Source organism: Euwallacea fornicatus, chromosome 2 (genome assembly GCF_040115645.1).
Source record: "Euwallacea fornicatus isolate EFF26 chromosome 2, ASM4011564v1, whole genome shotgun sequence".
Taxonomy (NCBI): domain Eukaryota; kingdom Metazoa; phylum Arthropoda; class Insecta; order Coleoptera; family Curculionidae; genus Euwallacea; species Euwallacea fornicatus.
In genome coordinates, this window is record NC_089542.1 from 252,259 (window position 1) to 259,809 (window position 7,551).

Consider the following 7,551-nt stretch of genomic DNA (forward strand, 5'->3'; position numbering starts at 1 on the left):
CTGACGCATAAGGCGTTAATAATTCCATCACAGAAATCGCCAGTGAATCGTCTAAGAAGAAATTTCGAAAATTCCAAGTATATATTTACGTATAATAAGTATACTGTGTTGAGATGTAATCAAGAGATTGACCATTATGTGACATTCTAACCTGAACTATTGTTATAGATTTAGTGCTTAATGAATAACGGGAAATAAACGATGTTGAATCGAAAATGATTTTGCTTCATTTCTACCTCTTTACTCATTTTCATTAAAATTAGGTAGAAGTAAGTATATATTTTTAACTTCAGCACTACGCATTAAATCGATATATTAACTATTCTAAACAGTTCTCAACTGAACTACCGTCGCCCCAAGCACCCTCGAGCCCACGTATCACAATCTACCATTTTTCACGTACATTAAAATACGTATTTTAAACACAAACAGCAAAAAAAAAACATAATTTGCAGTTACTGAAAGATCTACGAGTGTACACGTGGGCTGCAACAAAAAGGCTTTCTACCCTATTCTTTTAGGCCATTTATTCATATATCGACGGCTTATTCTTATTCCCATTGGTCCGACTTGCCCACGCCCCAATACACCCACATGGTACTCTGGTGCAAGATGCAGTCCCAGTAGACGTACTGGGTGTAACTGAAGAAACGTCCTTTCTCTCTCTGGGCTTTATAACGGATTTAAATTCAGAAACCATGACTTATAGGAGTTAAGAACATCATTGAGGAAATTGATGTTTCAGCAGCTACGTCGAAGATAAAATAATCAGGGTGATACTGGAAACTGTTTTTTTTTCCTATTTATTCTTTAAAATCTTCAACTTTAAAACTATTTCTTCTTCCAAGGAAGATATTTTCCATTTCACCTTTCACGACCGGACCGGCCCCGTCGCCTTGGACGGGAGAAAGGGAGGAAGGATGTTTTTTGCCTTTCGATTAAATTGAAAATCGTTTTTCTTTCTTCTTCTAAGACTTTATCTTCCGCACTGTTCCTTTTTTCAAAAAAGAAGCTCTCATTTGCTTCTTTTTTGACCGGAGCCGGCCCATCGACTCCTTCGGGAGGAAACGGGGAGAGGATGTTTACGACTTGCCAATTACATTAAAAAGACATAAATTTCTGAGCTTGTAAATGAACCTCAATGGACCTTTTTAAATAAAATCCTGTTGCATTGAGATTTTTTTTGTCCGCATGAGCGTTTCGTGACTATCGTGGCTGGTTCATACATTTTGAAACAATCTAGCTCGGACATCGCGTGTCTGAAAGGCAACTTTGACCATTTTCTCAGCTGTATTTTTAGGTATACCGAGAATCGTGGGATTTGTGTGAATTTCTTGTTTTTGTGCCCCCAAGTCCGGCGGCTAAAGAGGGGGAATTGATGCCAACAACTCTTTTATAAGGGTCATTAGTTATTTAGAGAATGCCAACTCTGGGTAAAAGAACCCTATGCGGTTGTGTTTCTATGAAAATGGAGATGTTTTGTGTTAGAACGTTTGATTGGGTAATTGCAAGTGAACTTATTGATTTCCCGGTAAGATACCCGTGTAAGAAGAGTAAAGTTTTGCATCACGTTAAAAATGAAATATCTTGGAAAGCACCGGTTTGATTTCGGTACTCATGGAGCACCTCGTCTGGTGACGATATGTCCTTCGTGTCTGGCAGTAGCTGACTCATTAGTCACCTACACAGATGATTATACTACATGAAGTCGAGTGATATGGGTAAAATATCAAATAAATGTATGGAAGAAAACTTAACTTTTTATCCAGAAATTACTACGATTTGTGTAATTCCAAGATTTCCGAGGGTGCTTTCCATTACTGCCTTGGAACAGACACGTTTTCAATCACTCAAATATTTACACTTCATGGCGAAATCTTCGCATGTGGAACTGGTTAGCTGAGTTAGAATCAGAATTGTATACAAAACCTAGTAGGTTTTTAGCAATGCGTCCCAGACGCTTTGATGCACACAAGTGCTGAGTGCTAACGGATAAAAAAATAGAGCGATTTACCTGAACTTACCTTATACGAAAATTGCCTGTTTTCATTCTCCAGGATGTTAAATTATATTTTTTCTTCTAAATTAGGAATAAATCTGGCAATTTTGGATCTGCAATTGCATCCACCGAAGTTTTTGGGTGTGGAAAATTCATTGAAAATATTTGTTTCGAGCCAGTTAATACCTGACGCCAACTGCACCATAGTGCGACATGAAAAAACCAGCTCACTCTCGTATCAGGGCTGATAACTCGAATATTTTTGCGATTTTTGATACTCCCACCTCTTTTCCGTCAAACGAGGATTCTGCAGAAGACTTGCATCTCTAAGGATATTCGGAATATCGTCCATCAGGCGATTCCATTTTCAATTTTTGGTTGATATTACCGTGACTTAAAGAGATGTTCATGTGGAAAATAATTTTGAAATTTGTATATACCGAACTGGAGCTTGCACGCCAAGGAATATTCTACTGGGTGTTAGAAATTCGCAGAAAATTTTGTGTTTTAACTTATTCAACGCTGCCTTGTGCAAACCAGATCAAACGATCAAACGCAACAAGATATTCAGAGAAAATTATCTGTTGAGATTTTCTTTAAAACTTTGTACCATTTTCAGAAAACCCGCCCGCCACTGAAATTAGTTTTGCAGTAATCTACTGAAAATGCAAAATTTCAACAAAAATTTTGTTTTAAACGACGCTGGAAAATGGTGTGATAAAATATAGGACATTTAAAGGAGGTTGTAGAGGAAAATTTTGAAAAATGACCAAACCGGGGCTTGTGCGCCAGCAAGATTGTCGTCAATTCCTTTGTTGAATGTCACAAATTTGCAGAAAACTGTTTAGTTTTTGAAATTCTCGAAAAATAATGGCGTTTCCAAAAGGCAGAAGACCGCTAAATCATGGAAATGGTCTGTTACTAGAATTTTGTAAACTCGACGAAGCAAACCAGCGCCTGCGTGCTGTTAAGATCAGGAACGGACGACGCTGAGTATTTAGAACGATTCTTCAAAAATAAAACTAGAACTGAATAAAACATTTAATTCATTACGCATTCTCGGATCTTCATTTGCTTTTCTATGTAGTACATCAACAGGAGAGGCCGTACATAGATAATCAGGATTAAACCACATGCATTTCAACGACAATCCTTTAATTAATCACACAATCAACCGGTTAAAATCAGTAAAATCAGACTTCCGTTAAATTGTTTAACAATTCAAGATAATTGCTTTATAATAACTCAAACAAAAAGGGCAATTCTTTGATGATTAGCTTGGTTGATTTCCTCTTCACTTAAATATGATTTAATACATACCGATTGCATTACTGTATAATTAATGAAAATTCCTGTAATTTGAATCAATTACTCCGAATTATGTATTTAAATCCGGCTTAGCTCGTGCCGGCGCTAGTCCAGTCCTTAATCGTGGACAAAGCAGGACGGGACAAGAAACCTGTGGCCTGACAACGGGAGGAATTGTGTCTACTGGTCGAAAGATGGCGGCAGCGGGTAAAAATGCTGATTTTGTGTGTTAAAAACCTGTATTTTTTTATCCCGTTTAAAGGGCATTTCGTGATTTGGATTTTAAGGGCGACCATTACTGCAGCACTCGAGGAAACGTTTCCTTTTCAATTTGTATTTTTCCTGACGATATAATTGACTGTAATTGCCTATATAAATACCGAGACATATTTACTAGAAACCAAATAGAGGAAAATCTTTGTTCTTAATGCGGAGAAAGCATTTTAAACTACGTCTTAGTATTGCTGCTAATGAGGGGTAAAGGAATTGTGCTTCCTGTTAGGCAAAGAACAATCCTAAAGTTAACGGAGCGATTCATATTTGGGCCAAGCCCTTCAAACGCCGCTCCCTTTGTCTTCTATTGAGTTCTTTGGTTTTCATGACTTGAAGTATTTTAACGATCTTTGATATTCCTCATCAGAAAACACATAACCATCCCCGAATTAACCCTTAGATTGTCTTTCATTTTTCGGAAATTGCATTTCCAGGAAAATGCAATTCGTGGGTTATTGCACGTGGTCTGATCCATGTATGGAATAAACTTCACTTATCCTTATTTGCTTTTACAATATCTTATTTGTCCAGCTCTTGCGGATTAACGATGTATATATAGTCACGCAAGCCGCCAGTTTCAACAAACTCCCAATTAAAAATTCATCCCTTAATGGCCTCTACTGAATTATTTCACACGTTTGATTCCACTTGATTTCTTATTTTATATTCTTTTGTGTTGAGAATTTTTTCCTATGAATTGAAGCTAAATGATCGAAGGCTGCAGTCCCCCATGATTATGGAATATCTTCGATCCAGGATGTAGCATTTCCTGTGCTCAGCCCATTTGGTCACAGTTTCGTTCATTCTCCCATCAAAAATCGAGACCAAATTCCCCCATATCTCGAATATTGCATGAGATCTCATAACATGATAAAATAATTTTTTCTAAAACATTAGGAAGAAAAAGACTTATTACTTTTTGATTTTTTGAATTGTTTCTCTAGTCGATCTCGAGATATTGAAAGCAAAGTTTCGAACGTTTAAAAAATTTTCTCCCCTAAATTTGGCATATTCAGTCAGCTCCAGCGCTGCAGCACTCACGTTTGAACTCTCCGACTAATTTTCCTTTTTTAACGACGATTTTAATCTGACAGATTTAATACGATAAGAAGCTCAAAATTCGGTTTTGTGAAAATGGCAGATTCGAAATTTCAGTTTTCCAACATAATATCTTTTACCGCTCTAACTGCACACGGTAAAATGCAGATGCAGCAATCGAACGGCACAGTGTTGCCTTTCACTGAATGCACCCATTAACAAACTGGTGGCGAAAGCCATTTTTGCATGGTTTTCATTTTTTATGCGAAAATTCACAATTTAAAAGCAAAGGCACGTACGCTAGTGGATTTGGGTTAAAAATTAGGTACATTGTTTGATATATTGGTGTCTCAATTTATATAATAAGTCAGTGGCGCAGCCAAATTTTAAAAGTTTTCGGGAAAAAATAAGGAGATTTTCTCCGTTATTCGCATTTTTACGGTAAGAGATTTATGTGAACTGTCTGAAGAGATTTTTAAAGTTTACTTAAATATTTTTTATTTCTAAAATTAAAGGAAGTTGTACCTTTGGAAATTGTGAAAAATACCGATAAACACGAAACTTATTTAGAGCGAGGGTGCCAATGGCATCCATTAGAGCTTTAGAGCATCAGTGGCGAAGCAAATTCTTTGAAGTTGCCTACTTCCAATTCTCCAGGAAGATTTTCAAGTTTCGCTTTAAAATTTCTAATTTTAAACGGGAGAGCGAGAGGTCAACGAGAGTTGTCTTAGAGTGCGCGATGTCGCCAAAAATGAAAGCATCAGGGCAATGTACACACTGGGGAGTAAATATTGAATCTCGTGTATTGACGGGCATCAGAGGTGGTGGCGATATATTGAAATCTCATGTGACCAATTTGGAAATGTTCCACTAATAGGGACAATCTAATTTAACGCTTGGATAGTTATACCCTTAGATATTGGGTGAGACACTACACCGGTCTTATCAATAATTAGAAATAAATATTAAATTTTATTTAGGGAGACCAGCGGCGTGACCAAGATTTTGAAGTTTTTTTTTTAATGAAATTTTGAGAAATTGAAAATTCTTGTTCGAAACCGAAAGCAACTCCACTAATGGAAATTACGTTAAATATTTATGGTTAATGGAAATAAAATAACTTCAATGAATTTAAACCTTATTGAAGTACCTCAATGACTGGCTTTATTCGTTTAAGATCTTCTTTAATAAGATTGAAAGTTTCAGTTAAAAATTCCGTTTGTAGCACAGGAAGCAGTTAAGAAATTATTTTTCTGTGGATACTTCGATGGAATATGGCAACGATATCAATCAGCTCGATATTTTCGAATTCAAGATCAAAAATGCTTAGTCCACTTGGTACGTTAGAGAAAATTTGGTGTTGAATTTCGCTGGAAGGCATCAGTGACGCAGCTCATTTTTTAATGTTTTCTGAGCACAATAGGAGATTGAAAATCTCTCCATTAAACCATATATAATTACGGCAATGGGAGTTTCGCTAAAATTGCAATTATAACTTTTAGAAAATAGCGTTGAACATGGAATATTTACCGAAAAGTCCTTAGTGGCACGCACATGCGTCATTTAAAAAGAGTCTGTAGTCACCTAGAACATTGCGTTTAATATATTTGAAAATTATTGTTAAATTGTGTTATTTTTTATAAGTACGTTTTGGCCCTAACGGTGACTCATATACTAGCACAACCGGCGCATATGTGAGACGTACTATATCATGATGAGGTGACCTCCGTCAATTTCACCGCTATGAATTGGTGCCTATTTTGTCAAAAAAGGGCGGAGAAAACTGTAGGTGGTAATGCTATATCCATTGCATCTAGATCCTCGTCGAAAGCAAACAGCCTTATTGTAGGCAGGATCGCTAAAAAGCGATCGTTAAGCCTTTTATCAGTTCACGATCAAAGAACTATATTAAAAAAGGCCTACAGCTCCTCCAGATCCCGACGTGCATCGGGAAAATGAAAAAATATTCTAGAGAGAACCTGAAAACTCTCAGGAACCTAAAAACCTTGGACAAGTTGTTTTCGAATCCTTCTTTTCTGCAACGAAGACGCCGCGGCTCTAGGTGGAAAGAGCGAAGCAGAGCACTGAAGCCACCCAGAGGGACAAATACATGCAGAGAAAGTTCGATAGACACGCGTTTGTCGTTGAGTCCTGAAAACCCATAAAGATTCTGCGAACACCTCGTTCAAAACGGATGCCGGTGTACTACTTTGAAGTGACCTCAATAAGCCTTCTGCTTAGCTTGAGGATGTGGCTGTCAAGAGGTTCAATCAACTAGACACGAAACAAGAAGTAAGTTTAAAGGACCTGAGGTCTAAGCGATTCCTTATTTGACATACCCATCAGGCTGGGAATGTGCACGGTAAATGTGCAGTGCCTAAGCAATGAAGTGAAACTGCCAGCATATGATCACTGAGTATTGGCGTATCGGCAAGAGTATAAGTCCAGTTTATCATAAGAAATTACAATTTAGGTAGTACCGATCGATAATAAACGAGGTAGTACCATTGTGCTGAAAGCTAATAAATGTGTTGCGATCGTTTCAATGTAATTTCTCCCTACTATGGAGAGATTTTACTCCCTTTACTGGAGCCATGGAAGAAAGAGATCTATTGGATCGATTGTTCCACGTTGGTTTGTTTGAAACCTACGCAGACCCCATGAGGGATCACGTGCAGTACTATTAGTAACAAGGATATGCAAAATCGATTAAATGTCCTCGAGTTCTCCCAAAAATGTTTTGATAGCTGCACCGTCCTGCCTCATCCGATCAGCCGTTTATCAATCCTTGTGACCACGAAAATGCCCGACAGGAATTATGTTCCTGTGAATTTAAATTCAAAATATCCAAACTTACCTGTCAATAATTTATTAAGTTTTAACGGTTTCACTTCACGATGTCGACGGTGTATGCGATGGCTTAGTGGGTACTG